Source organism: Prosopis cineraria, unplaced genomic scaffold, assembly GCF_029017545.1.
Source record: "Prosopis cineraria cultivar Desert tree isolate PC_DT_omini unplaced genomic scaffold, ASM2901754v1 PC826, whole genome shotgun sequence".
Lineage (NCBI taxonomy): Eukaryota > Viridiplantae > Streptophyta > Magnoliopsida > Fabales > Fabaceae > Prosopis > Prosopis cineraria.
In genome coordinates, this window is record NW_026556151.1 from 1 (window position 1) to 15,584 (window position 15,584).

Below are 15,584 nucleotides of genomic sequence, written 5' to 3' on the forward strand. Positions count from 1 at the left end.
AAGAAAAAGTTTGATCAATGCTCATAATTAATGGATATTCGCTTTTGATATTAATTACAGGAAACCATCTACTAAAAGGTTAACTTTTCACTTGCCCAACTAACAAAATGTCATATTTGATGATGATGATGAACCATTAGATTTAGTTGTTAATCACAATACAGGAAAGACTACAATGCTTGAGGCATGATTTAATGCTAATGATGATAAGGATGATGATGAGGCTAAGGGCTTAACATATCCTGAATTCTCAACTAAATTTGTTTATAAAAAGATTTATGTGAGTGGCAATCTAGGAAGTAGGGTTTTTCAATTGAAAGATTATAATATACCCCTCTGATAGTGGTGAATTGTATTATTTGTATACCTTACTAACTATCGTGAAAGGCTGTACTTCATATGAGAGTATATGCACCATTGATAGAGTCGTCTACTCTACTTTTAGATATGCCTGTTATGCACTAAAATCATTAGACAATGATAAAAAATATATTGATGGCATTATAGAAGCAAGCTAATGGGCATCTGAACAATTCTAAGAAGGCTGTTATGCACTGCTCTTGTCTGTAATTCTTTCTCTCGATCAGAGGTTTGTATGGGATAGTACATGGGTTTTCTTATTAGATGATATTGTGTACAAGCAAAGAAATATTGCTGGACACCATGGCATGTAGTAATTACATTTGCATTCTTTAATTTTTTTTCTACAATCTAATAATATTAATAGAGTTTCTATAAATTATCGTACAATATTGCTGATGTAACAACATTATTTTCACAGGATTACAATTAGATGATGTTGATTTATGCAACTTTACATTAATTGAGATTGAGAAAATATTTCAATCTAATGAAAAAAGTCTCACAGATTATGAGCCTATGCCTTTACTTGACATGTCAAGCTTGGATTGAGAATAGGCTAAAAAGAAATGAACTAAATTATGATAGGGTTACATTGTCTACTGAATTGGCAAGGTTGCTGCAGACGCTAACACTTTGAGCAAAAGATAATTTATGATAAAATCATCAGTGCTATTGCATCTAACAAAGGAGGAGTTTTTTTCCTCTATGGATATGGTGGTACTGGAAAGACGTATATTTGGAAGACATTGTCTGCTTCATTAAGATCTAGAGGTAAAATTGTTCTTAATGTAGCATTAAGCGGGATAGCTTCTTTATTGCTTCCAAGAGGACGAATAGGTCACTTACAATTCTGTATTTGTGATAGAAGACACTATATGTAGCATAAAACAAGGAAGTAACTTAGTTGAATTATTAGTTCACACGTCATTAATTATATGGGATGAGGCTTCAATGGCATATAAGTTTTGTTTTGAAACTCTTGATAAATGCTTAAAAGATATTCTAAAGTTTAGTAACCCATTGGCTGCAATTTTTCATTTAGAGAAAAAGTTGTCATGTTTGACATAAACTTTAGGCAAATCATTCCTGTTATTCCAGGTGGATCCAGAAAAGAGATTGATTTTGCTACTATTAACTCTTCATACATATGGGATAATTGTTAACTTCTTACACTAACAAGAAACATGAGACTTATGACAACAAATAATAAGGCATCTAATAATTATATTCAAGATTTTACTGATTAGATTATCTTAATTGATAATGAGACTGTTGCTGGAGTTAACAAAGGATTCGTGGACATTAAGATTCCAACTAATTTGTTATTGGATGATTTAAAAAATTCAATAAAGTTTATTATTGATTCAACTTTCCCAAATTTCTTTAACAATGTCAATAATTTTCATATTTTAGAGATAGAGCTATCTTAGCCCTTACATTGACTATGATTAAAAAAGTAAACAAGTACATGTTATCCATGATTTCTGAAAAGTATGTTGTATACTTGAGTTTTGATAGTGTTGTAAAAGATGATGGAGACATGAATTAACTCAATGATTTGCACTTTATAGATTTTCTAAATTCAATTATGATATCAGGACTTTCGAATCATGAAATAAGATTGAAAATCAGTGCCCCGATCAATTATTTTGATGCGAAACATTGAAAAGTCTATGGGGTTGTGTAATGGTACACGTCTCATACTTGCAAAAACTGAAAAATATGTTATTGAAGCTCAAGAAATGTCTAAGTCAACTATAGGGATAAAAGTATGTATATCTCGTATTGCTATGTGTCCATCTGATTCTAGATTTCCATTTACTATGAAAAGGAGGCAATTTCTTATTATGCTGGCTTTTGCAATGACCATTAATAAAAGCCAAGGCCAGAGCCTGTATAATGTCAGTTTGTACTTGCCTCGTCTTGTTTTCACGCACAGCTAGTTATATGTTGTTATTTCTCATCTTCGAAACAAGGAATGGTTAAGAATATTGGTTCTTGATATTCTAATGTTTATAGAAAAGTTTTCGATAATTTAATCTAATTAATTGTAAATTTTTATTAATATGCTTATTATATTCATTCACATTGTATTCATTTAATTTTTACATTGACTTAATATTAATGTGCATATTTAACATTAAAAATGATAATTACATGGCCCCACTACATTCAGGATGATATGAAGTATTAGAGATGACAAACTACACGTTATTCTTTTGAATTTTTTTTTTTAACAAAATTAACACTTAATTGTAAAAACTTTAGTTTGTCATAAATGATTAATATTTCACTTATTAAAAAAATTATTATATATAATCCATGCATCACAGGCACTTTATTAGTTTTAATATTAAATTAAACTGTTCAAATTAAATTTTTATTTTTTAGATTGATAATAAATAAATTTATTAAATTTTTTATAAATTTTCATTTTGATAATATAAATGTAAATTGTTTAAATTAGTGATCAGATTTGTTAGATTTTTTAATAATTTTTATAAATAATTTATTATATTAAATATAAAATAAAAAAAAATAAGATATTAAATCTGGACCATCCAGATTAATCTGGACGGTCCAGATGACACACGTACATGCATCCTCAAGGCAAATAATGAATTTTCTGGACCAACAAATAACGATTTTTTTTTTTTTTTAGTGAATTAATTTTGTCTTACAGTTATCTTCGATTAACCGGACAAAATCATCAGAGGTGAACTGAATCCATGAGGCTGACCTATCAACTTGCAATTGAAATTTACGGATTCTAATCGTTTCGGATCCCTCTGCTTCGGTTTCAATAGCCGTCTAGGGTTTTGATGTCGTGTAATTGCTTACGTTGGTCGAGGTATGCTTTTCTATTCTAACATTTGCTTCACTCCATTAATCCATCAACAGGTCTTTCCTCTCCCGTTCTTTTCTTGTGAAACTGCAGTTTCAGAGTGTTCATCTGTTTGTGGTTTGTTTGTTTCCCTCTTGCTGGATTCAGATTGTTTGCTTCTGCAACCAAACACACACACACACACACACAAATGTAACACTTAAATGATGTCTCGTGAATGAAAATCTCGTTAAGCACGTATGTCATTGGGTATGTTCTGTTTGGGCTGCAAGAAAACTTGAGATAAAGTAGTCTTTACTGTCGGGGTTTATGTTTACTGCATTAATTATTAAATTATATATTTGTTTTTTTAATGAGATTTTTAGAAGTTATTTTTTTTTATTCTCGTTGACAATCATTTGTTTCTCTTTCTTGATGAATCTATTTGTATAGTTTATTTTATATACTGACTTATAAAATAGGATGGTTACATCTGATAGACTAAAACTGTTAATCAGATTCGAAAAAAATCAAGCTCAATTGGCTGCAAGAATATGCATACTGTTAGGAGTGGTACCTTCTAACTGATATTGCTGGAAGTACGTTAAGATGTTACATTAAACACAGGGTCACATTGGAGAATGATGTAACTCATTAAAAAAAGAATAGAAAGAAAATTCAATGCTACGGAAGTAGTGGTGAGGTTTTTCTTTCGGTCAATTCATCAGAAATTATTGTTAGTCTGATGCTCCCATTATCATTTCTAATGGATCTAATTATTAAATTGAACTTTATTCAAGTTCTGCTGGCCACGTTTGATGAATGCTGTCATGGAGCAAGGCAAGGAAAATGACGCATCATCTCTGATAGAGCAGCTTGGTCATGCATTTCTTGAACTAGAAGCTCGCAAGGATGCTTTGGAGGGTAACATTCAGTGGGATGAAATTAAGCAGCATTTCCATGGTCTTGAGATTGCTTTGAAGAAGAAACTTGAAGAGCTTGAATCTAAGGAGAGGGATTATGAAAAGAAAGAAGGAGAAGTGCTTACACAGCTTGCAGAGAGAGAGGAAGAGGTTGCTTCTAAAGAACAAGACCTTTTAGATCGGGTGCAGGAGCTAAAAGACACTGCTGTTGCTGCCATTGTAGAGGCTCGTGGAAGTCACCAGGCAACATCATTGGAGTCTGTAGATGAAGGGGAGAACAAAGATAACAAGGTAAGAAGTTCTTTTGGTGATGAAAATTCCCAAGAGGATGATTTTCCGTGTAGATTGGGTGAGAATGAGGTTAAGCCACGTCCAGAGCTGACACATTTTTGTGAGCAAATGGATGCAAGAGGTCTTCTGAATTATATTGTGGACAATAAAAAAAATTATTTCTGTCTTTCGTGAAGAACTGTCTATTGCACTTGAAAGTGCAACTGAACCAGCCCACTTGGTGCTGGATTCACTGGAGGGTTTTACCCCACCAATGAAACCACCCAACTAGGAGATAAAATGGATGCTGCCCTTCAGGGCATGCGCAAATCCTTTATCATAATTATGGAAGCCTTGGCCACCTTATTGGCAAGGGCTGAGCCAGATACTGATCACCTTCTGAACCCTCAAACCAAGCAGCAAGCCAAGGCAATTGCTGATGAGTGGAAGCCTAAGTTGGCTAAAGTCACTGATGCTGCCAATAGAAATTCATTGGAGGCAGAGGCATTCTTGCAGCTTCTTGCGACTTTTAGGATTGCCTCAGAGTTTGATGAAGAAGAACTCTGCAAGCTTGTTCTTGCAATTGCTCAACACAGGCGGGCTCCTGAGCTCTGCCGTTCTCTTGGGTTAACTCACAAAGTGCCAGGTTGGTGTTCTTTCAATTAACTGGCCTGTGAAGTCTGCAATGAAGGATTATCCCATCAGATGTCGTCCTTAACACTGGCTCTAGATAACTAGTTTCTTTTAGAGTAACGTAGCTAATTAGATTTCCTGAACAAGCATAGACATGTGCAACGTATGCTGATTTAGGTGAAATTTCTACGAGCTAAGAGATGTTAATATGATTGTCAGATGTTGATTTTTTTTCCCCATCCTTTTTTATGCAGATTTAGTGGAATTACTAATCACTGATGGGAAACAAATCGCAGCTGTACATTTTATTCAAGCCTTCCAGGTTAAGGAAAGATTTGCCCCTGTGCCCCTCTTGAAGGCATACCTTAAGGACCTGAGGAGAAATTCACAAGGAAAGGTCGGAGGTAGCGTTGCTGGTGAGAAGGTATGCTTTGATGGGCAATTGTAGTTTAAAATGATTGAGTGAACGTATGAAGTTCTCTTGTAGTTCTTGTTCCTAACCACTTACTATAAGGTTAAATGTAATTTGTCATTTACATGCAGGATGACGCTAATGCTCAAGAGCTTGCGGCCCTTAAAGCTGTAATCAAGTGCGTCGAAGAATACAACCTTGAATCCGACTACCCACTTGATCCACTTCAGAGGAGAGTTGCTCAGCTAGATAAATTGAAGACAGATAGAAAGAGAGGTGGAGAATCCAGCAAACGTCAGCAACCAAAGAAGCCAAAGGCCAATGGAGGATATTTCACATTCCGTCCATCAGCTGCTGGCAGCGCTGCAGCATCTACCATTTTAGGTAGGCGGCTTCCGCCTGTTAGAGGAGCGTATTCAGGGATTCCGGGCCAGTATCCTCATGCAAGCGCTATTACGTATGGATATGATTATCAAGTTCCTGGCCAATCCATATACTCGCAGCAGGTAAATGACCAAAGATTGCCCTTTTATCCTCATGATGATAGGGTCGCTGCTCCTTCTAATTATGGTAGCTACATGGGTGGTAGTAGTGGTGTCCAATCGTCTCACCAACCTTACATGTAATTTCGAGTTTCAAGCTTTGTGCGAACTGGGAAGGAAAGCCAGGAGAGATGGGAGGTTGAGCCTTTGGTTGTTTAACATCTTTCGGCCGTGTGCCTTCTCTGCTCTAACATCTTTCTGGGTTTCTAATGTTTATTTGCTTTAGGAAAAATATTTTCTTGGCCTGTGCTTTTATATCTACTCTCATGGTAAGAGATAACGCTGTTATGCCCATAATAGTATGGAGTTAAGAGTGAAAGTTTCCGGTAGGAACTACTGAAGCGTTGGTTTTGGGAGGGGGGGGGGGAATCTTAGATATAGGTATTTACTATTTTTCATTTATATTCTACGTATTTAAACAAATTCGAAGACTTGAGTTTGGAATTACATCACCCTTTCCTCTCTGTCTCATCTTCTCTTCATCAAGACACTATTTGCTATCAAGTTTCACCTATATTTTAATAGAGATACATAATTCATGGACTCTAGCATATTAATAGAGGTATGTGTGTATATAAAGTGTATTTTTGATTCTTTAATTTTACATAAAGTTTCAATTTAATTTCTTAATTCTATAAAATATTTTTTTAGTCTTTTAATTCTAGCACTCTTAATTTCAAATAATCTTTTCCATATCAATTATTGTTATTTTAAGAAAGGTCAACTTAATATATCAAAATTTGAAAATAGTTTGTTAATATTTTAAAATTCTTATAAAAATTTTTTATGATGAAATTAATAGTGTTAAAATTAAAGGTTTGTATCTTATAAAATTAAAGAACTAAATTAAAATTTTAAGTAAAAGTAAAGGATTAAACGTATATTTTAACTTAAATATAAAATTATAATTTGACAAAGATAATATGATATGAATGTCGTCAAAAAGAAAAATAAAAATTTTAACTATAATCTTGAGGAAGAATTGGTGAAAAATATTTGTTTGGGAAGAAAATTGTACCTAAAAATTAAGCATTAAACTCATAATAATATTAAAAAGATGGGATAAATGAACTAAAATGGCCCTCATCCATTCAACATTGCTCTTCGTTTGCATTCCAAGCTCCCACCTGTTGCCATCCCTCATCACTCACTTCATCGTCTCCAATGTTGGCCTACCATTTTCCACTTACGTGGCTCATCTTTTCACTAAGCTTGCCCATTGTTCATTCTCATTATGTCTTCTCCCAATCTATTTCACTCCATTCTTCCTTCAACTATCATTGATTGTGTTTCTCTATCAATTCAACATCTTTTCCTCATTACTAAACTCCATCCATTGTTGAGTTTTTATAGGATGGGTTTTTTCCAGAGCTGAAAGCCTCTCTCTATTAGATGCTTTGTTGATTCTTCATCTTTTGCTTTTTATGAACTTCGATTTCAATGCCAAGGTTTTTTTGGAAGAATTTAACTAGGAGCTAGAACTATAATTAATAATTAGAAAGGGTTTAGGCACAAGGAAGTGACACTCAAACTTTATAAATCGTGAATACACTAGTATGTTTTGCAAGATGGAATTCAATATGTTTGTGATTATATTGTTGCCACATAATTAGTTGTAAATGTCCTACTAAATAAATATTTAATCCCTAAAATAAACCATTTTCAACAAAATTGAGAACATCTTTAGAAGGAATTGCTATTATATGTTGCTTGTATATTCATATTGTATGGATAAGGAGTAGTTTATTGAGTTTTTGGATGTTAATACAAGTGGTACCACATATCACATATACCATAAAAAAATTAGATTTAATTAGTTGCTATAATTCCTGTGGATGGGAAGAAAGGACTAGCTGATGTTTGTACGATTGAGCTTGGACGCATCGTGGGTAAGAATTTTTGTGAATTAGATATGTTTCTTTTTCATCCATGTTATCTTGGTTAATTCATCACATGGGAGGATTTTTTTTTTTTGCTTTTACAAGTGACATTAAATATATTGAGGCTTTAAAACAATTGACCTTTTCTTAGTTATGTAAAGAACATTTGGCAAGTATTTTTGATTCTTCTTTTTTCAACTCATTTTGTTGTTTGGTCATCTATTTTTGAGATCTTGATATAACTTTCTTGCTTCATAGTTTCACAATTTTATAAATATTATTGTGTAGTTATTGGCCACTTTTTTGATAGCATTATTCTTTGTTGCTGATTAGCCTTCATATGGTTTTGATTCTGGTTCTTAATTGGTTCAACAATCATGATATAATTGTAAACCATCTATTTCTAATATAATTGTAAATCATCTATTTTTGATATAATTGTCATATGATTTTATTGTCTGAAGCAAAACTAAAAGCAAATCGTACAATGGAAATTGCTTTAGTTGACACAATTTATCAAATTGTGTTGAAAAAATATTATTTGATTTACAATATGAAGTTCAAGGTAATGGTTCAGGAATTAAAAAATCTTCTAATATATTGTTTATACATTAGAAGAATGGTTTGATTATTAAATATAGCCACTTATAAAATTTAGCACTTTGAGGCGTAGTCTATGTAAAATTTCAGTTGTTATTGTACTCTTATTTTCTAGTTTTTACATCAAATCCTAAAAAGTTATTTTACTGCTAAATGTTTCTTGTATTTTTGTACAACTTTTGTTGAAAATTAGGAAAGAAGCATAAGTAAGATCTTTACCTTTTAATTTTGTTGCTGGAATGGAGGAATTGTACAAGAACTATAAAAGTATAGTATGTACGTTTTTGTTGATCTTGTTTATTCAAATAAATCTGTGCTATATTTCAGATGCCTGGTTTTAAAATATATGTGAGCTTTCCATTTTGTCATATGCATACAAAATACAATTATTTTGTTTGAAATCACTTTATTTTGCAATAAATATAATGTCAATGAAATACTTGACCACGATCTATTTGACTAAATCATTCCTAACATCATAAGAGCAAAATTAGATTTGGTACTTGGAATGTTGGGACATTAAATTGTAAATCTGTAGAGGTTGTAGGGGTTATGATTCAAAGGAAAATCAATATCCTTTGCTTGCAAGAAACAAAATGGCGTGGAGAAGAAGCTAAGGATATTCAAGGTTTCAAACTTTGGTATACAGGAAAAGTAAGTGCACGCAATGGAGTAGGGATCATTATAGATAAGGAGTGGAAGAAGAACGTTGTAGAAGTTAGCAGAATTGGAGACAGAATTATTTCTTTAAAAATGATAATTGGACGTGAGACTGTTAATATTGTTAGCGCTTATGCGTCGCAAGTCGGGACAGAAGCCAATCTTAAGGAATTATTTTGGGAGGATCTGGAGGGGTTGATTCGACACATACCACAGAGTGAAAAGATTTTTATTGGAGGAGACTTTAATGGGCATGTCGGGAGGGAAGCTGGTCAGTATGCGAGGGTGCATGGTGGTTTTGGTTTTGGAGAGCTAAACAATGAAGGGCAAACTCTTCTTGATTTCTCATTGGCGTATGATTTTAAGATTGCCAACACTTGTTTTAAGAAGAGAGATGAGCATCTCATCACCTACAAAAGTGGAGCCTCAAGGTCGCAGATTGATTTTCTTTTGGTTAGGAACACAGATAGAAAACTTTGTAAAAATTGTAAGGTGATCCCTGGAGATGCTGTAACGACACAACATAGGGTCCTAGTCCTTGATGTGTGTATTATGAGTAAAATCCAAAAACGTCGACAAGTAGTAACACCAAGGATTAGGTGGTGGCAATTAAAAGGTGAGAAGCAAGATATTTTCAAGAGAAATCTTTTGGATAAAGGAATTTGGGATTCTCAGGGAAGTGCTAACATTATATAGGAGGATATGACTAAAAAGATATGGGAGGTTGCAAAAGTAGTTTTGGGAGAATCGAAAGGTTCTGGTCCGAGAGATAAGGAGTCTTGGTGGTGGAATAATAGTGTACAGGAGAAAATCAAGTATAAGAAGAACTGTTTTAAAGCCATACATTTGTGTAACAATGAGGAAAATTGGGAGAGGTACCGTATGGCTAAGAAGGAAACTAAGAGAGCTGTGGGTGAAGCTCGTTCTAAAGCTTTTGAAGAATTTTATAAGAACCTTGAGACGAAGGAAGGAGAGCAAAATATTTATAAGATTGCCAAGAGTAGGGAAAGAAAATCAAGAGATCTAGAATAGGTAAGGTGTATTAAGGATGAAGAGGGAAGAATTTTAGTTACAGATGATGAAATTAAAAATAGATGGGAGACTTATTTTTCTAAACTTTTCAATGATGGAGAGGATTCATCTAGTAACTTGGAGGATTTAGTAACTGGTGAAGGAGAATAAAATTTGTCATTCTATCGAAAAATACGTGATAAGGAGGTAAAGGAAGCTCTTAAAAAAATGGCAAATGGTAGAGCTAACGGACCTGATTGTATATCTATCGAAGCGTGGAAATGTTTAGGTGAAGAAGGGGTGAGATGGTTAACTAAGTTATTTAATGTGATTTTACGGTCCAAGAAAATGCCTGATGAGTGGAGGAAAAGTACATTAATTCCTATTTATAAAAATAAAGGAGATATTCAGAATTGTACTAACTATAGAGGGATTAAACTCATAAGCCACACAATGAAATTGTGGGAGAAAGTAATTGAGCACAGGTTGAGATTGGAGACAAGTATTTCTGAGAATCAATTTGGTTTTATGCCAGGTAGATCAACTACAGAGGCGATTTATCTACTAAGGGGATTAATGGAAAAGTATCGTTGTAAAGATAAAGATCTACACATGGTTTTTATTGATTTGGAAAAAGCTTATGACCGTATACCAAGAAAAGTGCTTTGGAAAGCGTTGGAAAAAAAGGGAGTACGGATTGCTTATATTAAAGCCATACAAGATATGTATAAGGGGGTAAAAACTAGTATAAGAACGCCTAGTGGTCAAACAAAGGATTTTCCTATAAAGATTGGACTACATCAGGGATCATCTCTGAGTCCTTATTTGTTCAACTTGATTTTAAATGTTTTGACGGAACATATTCAAGAGGAAATCCCGAAATGTATGCTCTTTGCGGATGATATAGTTCTTATAGCAGAGACAAGAGAAGAGGTTAATTGCAAACTTGAGTTATGGAGGAGGACATTGGAGTCGAAAGGTTTTCGTCTGAGTAGAAGTAAGACGGAATATTTATATTGTAAATTTGATAAAGGACTATTCGAAAATAATTTGGAAGTGAAATTGGGAGATCAAATTATACCTCAAGTGGAAAAGTTTAGATATTTGGGAGCCATTATTCAAAATGATGGCGAAATCAGTGGAGATATTTCACATAGAATTCAAGCTGGGTGGTTTAATTGGAGAAAAGTTAAAGGAGTTATTTGTGACCGTAAGGTGCCTAATAAACTTAAAGGAAAGTTTTATCGTACTGCTATCAGACCGGCAATGTTATATAGTAGTGAATGCTGGGCTCTAACGGGACAGCAAGAGCATAAAGTTGGAGTAGTAGAGATGAGAATGTTACGATGGATGTGCGGACATACACGTAAAGATAAAATTCGAAATGAGCACATACGTGAAAAAGTGAGGGTGGCACCTATTGAGGAAAAAATGGTAGAAAATCGGTTGAGATGGTTTGGGCATGTACAAAGAAGACCAAGGGAGGCACCAGTGAGAAGAGTGGAACATATAACTTTGAGTCCGATTAAGAGAGGTAGAGGAAGGCCTAAGAGAACACTCTTGGAAGTTGTTGAACGTGATCTCTTAATTAATAATATTTTTAAAAGTTTAATAAATGATAGAACACAATGGCGTCTTGCAATCCATGTAGCCGACCCCACCTAGTGGGATAAAGACTTGTTGTTGTTGTTATTCCTAACATCATAATTATAATAAAATCATTTGCTAATGTTGGAGATGGATCAAGTTTTGGAATTTCAAATGTTACAACTTATCATGCTTCTCATACTTAAGTGTTTCAAAAATAACAATAATAACTTTTGATGAGACATTTGATGCACGTTTTAAATAGTTTTTCAATTAAGTTTGTTATTTTAATCTTGATTTACTTTATTAATATTTGAGTATATTTTTTAAACCTTTGCAATTATAATGCAGGATTTTCAAGATGATTATACAAGTATAAATGATTTTTTTTAGGATAAGTGTAAAGTCTAAACTAGAGAATTATTTAGATGAATCAATACTCAAGCCTTGTAATTGGATAATGATACTTGGATGATGTTATTATAGATTTGTTGTGGATTTACTTAAATATATTTTTCTAAACTTAATTTTATATCTAATAGTTTTTTATTATAAAAATATTTATTAAGTATTTATTTTTTAAAAAAAATACTATGGTTGAGGCTAGTAAGGCCAGCCTTTTAACCTGAAGGGTTAAGGTAGAGCTTCAAAAAATATAATTCTAAAGTATTTTTGGGCATTTTGAATTTAATTTTTTTATATCCTACCTTTTTAAAAGCAAATTTTATAAGGTCGGGTTAATCTTAACTCATGATTTTATTAAAAAAGGTTGAGAAGTCAAAGTTGGCATGTTACCAAGTGTTATTAGAAAGGGTTGGCAGTTTCCACAGCCACACGTGTCTACTTAGTATAGACTCTTGACATTGGTGCAAGTGAACTTGGAGTCATTTTCTTGCGGATGTGTTTTATGGCAAGTGAACTTTGACATTTCGACATGTTTTAGTTATGAGAAAGATATTTCTTGCTGATTAAATGTGGATGAAGATATTTGGACCGACTTTTGATCTATTTTGATAGAGGGTTATAAATCATACAAGTATTATTTATATCCCTATAGTATTTTTTTAGTTTTTGCAATGGTTGTTTTTCCATGTGAAAATTGTCCAATTTAACTATAATATTAATGTATTTGTGTGTAATATTTCTTGCTTTATGCGTCAACTTACAATTTAAAACTAAAATTTCATCCGAAACATCTCTCATATCATCGCTTTAGATATATCCTAATTTATTGTTATATACTTTATTTGGGCCACATAAATCTTACCTAAGGGTGTTTAATTTATATCTATTTTGATTAGTCAAATTTCAATCTTGATCATATCGGGACGAGTCTCGTCCTGACTTAAAAACAATCGGGATGAAATTTTACGAGATGAGATGAGAAAGGGATTCAGGAGAGGACGAGACATAGGATTGCCCCGTCCCATCTTGTCCCGTTTTGAATATTATATAAATATATATTATTTTTTATTTTAAAAATATACATTAAATATATCAATTATATTAATATAATTTATATTTATATTAATTATAATTTTAATTTGTGTTATTCTTATTTAAAACTAAATTTTTTCCATTAATAATTTTAATGGCACAAAGTAAGCAGTACAAGATAACATCCTTATTTTTTTACAATATATTAACCATATTAATACAATTTATTTTTATATCTACCTATTTAATAACTTTTATTTATATTGTATTTTTTGTATTATTTTCAGAAGAGTTACTAGCTTAACATATTCAACTAAGAAAGAAGAACAATGACTTGATGTTGTATCCGACTTGTCTATTTTTGTTGCTTTTGTAGTCTAGAAATTACTCGTAATTGCTATTATAAGGTATTGTGTCTCATACATACTTGACTTTAAGTTGTACACTTGTAGTTATGATTGATATAATTCAATAATTATTATGATTTATGTGCTCATATTGTTTTGATTTTAACCTTACTATGTCATGTAATTTAAAATTTTAATTAATAAATGTTATTATTCAGGCATTTCTCTCACATTGTCTACTTTATCTAGATGGCAGAACGTCCCAAACTCATCTTGATTTTATTTCGATTTCTAATGGGATGGAACGATTTTTATGACAAGATAGAACGAGAGACAAAAATCCAATTCCAATTATTTTTCATTCTAGCCCCATCTTGTAAACACCTCTAATCTTACCCAATCAAAAACATAGAGCATTAAGGATATGTTTAGTTTACCTCTTAATTGATTGAGGTTGGAATGGGTAAAAAACTCATTAACATCTTGTTTAGATAAAAAAAAAAAAAACTAAACAAGCGGTGGCCTGGTGGGACTCAAATGACCGTTCATTCTAAAGTAATCAAAGGCAGCTTTCATTCCAACAAGCTGTCAATTTTTTTCTCTCTTTTGTTTATCTTCACCACCTTCGCCTTCTGTGAATTTTTTGTTTCTTTCACACGTTACCTTCCTCTCTCTTCCTTCACATATATAGCTCTTCGCTGGACTCGCTCACCACTCAAACACTCAACCCACTCAAAGAATCACAGCTTCTTCATCTTTTGAGAATCCACTTAATATCCTCTCTAGCACTCCTTGGTTGGGATCAGATGCAAACAACTTGGGTGCAGTGACAATGCTAAAAATGGAGAGTGATTGTTTCAAAAAACCAATTACAAACTCATTCTTCATAAAAGAGAAAAAAAAAAAAAAAATCTTAGACAAGCCCAGTGAATAGAAAGGAATAAAACTTGAGTGAATATACAGAGAAATAAAAGTCGATGGAGAAAGAGAAGAGAAATGCTAGGTGAGGATCCGAGGCAAGATGAGGATGATGAGGAAATAGGGAACTAGAAGGATAAGAAGATTTTTTATTTTTAATCTACTTTTTTCAAAAAAATTATAATTTTAAATTTAATATTTTTTTTAAAAAATATCAAATTAATCACAAAAATATATACAATAAAATTCATATTTATTTTTGTCATTATATATTTCAACTATCTTTTAAATCAAATCATTGAAACAAATTTCAATTTGTTAAATTGACTTTTGAGAAAAAAAAATCCAAACATAAATTATTTTAAAATCACATATATTTTTTTTAATTTTAATTTGCTAATCTCAGCTAATTTCAAACATCAGTTGTAAATTTTTCAATCTAAATATACACTAAATATTTTTTATCATTATTTTTCTAATTACCCTCTCACCGTTTAAAAATATAACGCATTTTTATATGATAATATGTTTAAAAATATAAGATATTTTGGTCTTTCAATATGCAATTAGTGATGATTTTTCAAAAATTTTCTTAATTAATGGGTGTAATTAATAAGATTTTCTCATTAAAATACCATATTAAATAAAGGTAAATATAAAAATAATGTGTAACTAACTCTTTTGGGTTATAATTAGAATATTTAATGAAGATATAATTAGAAAAAATGTAAGATTTTTTTAACAGATTAAAGTTTTAATTAACTTTTTTTTTATAACTGTAAAATTATTGCAAACGTCTTATAATGTGATTTAGTATGTCCTAATTATGAGACTTCGCCTCATATTCTTTAACACAAAATCCTTTATAAATAATGAAACTATCATCTTTTTTTAAATTAATGGAAAATTATAATTTTTTTCATATTTAATCAACCTTCTTTATGCATGTAAAATATTTCATCCGGCCCCCTATTATATGACACCTCATAGAAGTTTTTGTCTTTAATACAAGGCATACTATTGCGTAGTAATTATGTTTTTTCATTGTTACTCTTATTTAAAATTAACTGTGAGAGTAATGTAATGTAAGTTTAAAATTTTTTCATTTAAGTAAGAGTAAAATTAAAAATTTATTACAGTTTCAAATTAATATTTTTTTTAATTTTAGTAAGGCAAT

At 31.9% G+C, this 15,584-nt stretch overlaps 1 pseudogene; it reads left to right on the top strand.

The window, feature by feature from the left end:
• Positions 1–3,057: 3,057 nt before the first annotated feature.
• LOC129298482 (FRIGIDA-like protein 3) lies at positions 3,058–6,314 on the top strand (annotated as a pseudogene).
• The last annotated feature ends 9,270 nt before the right edge of the window (positions 6,315–15,584 follow it).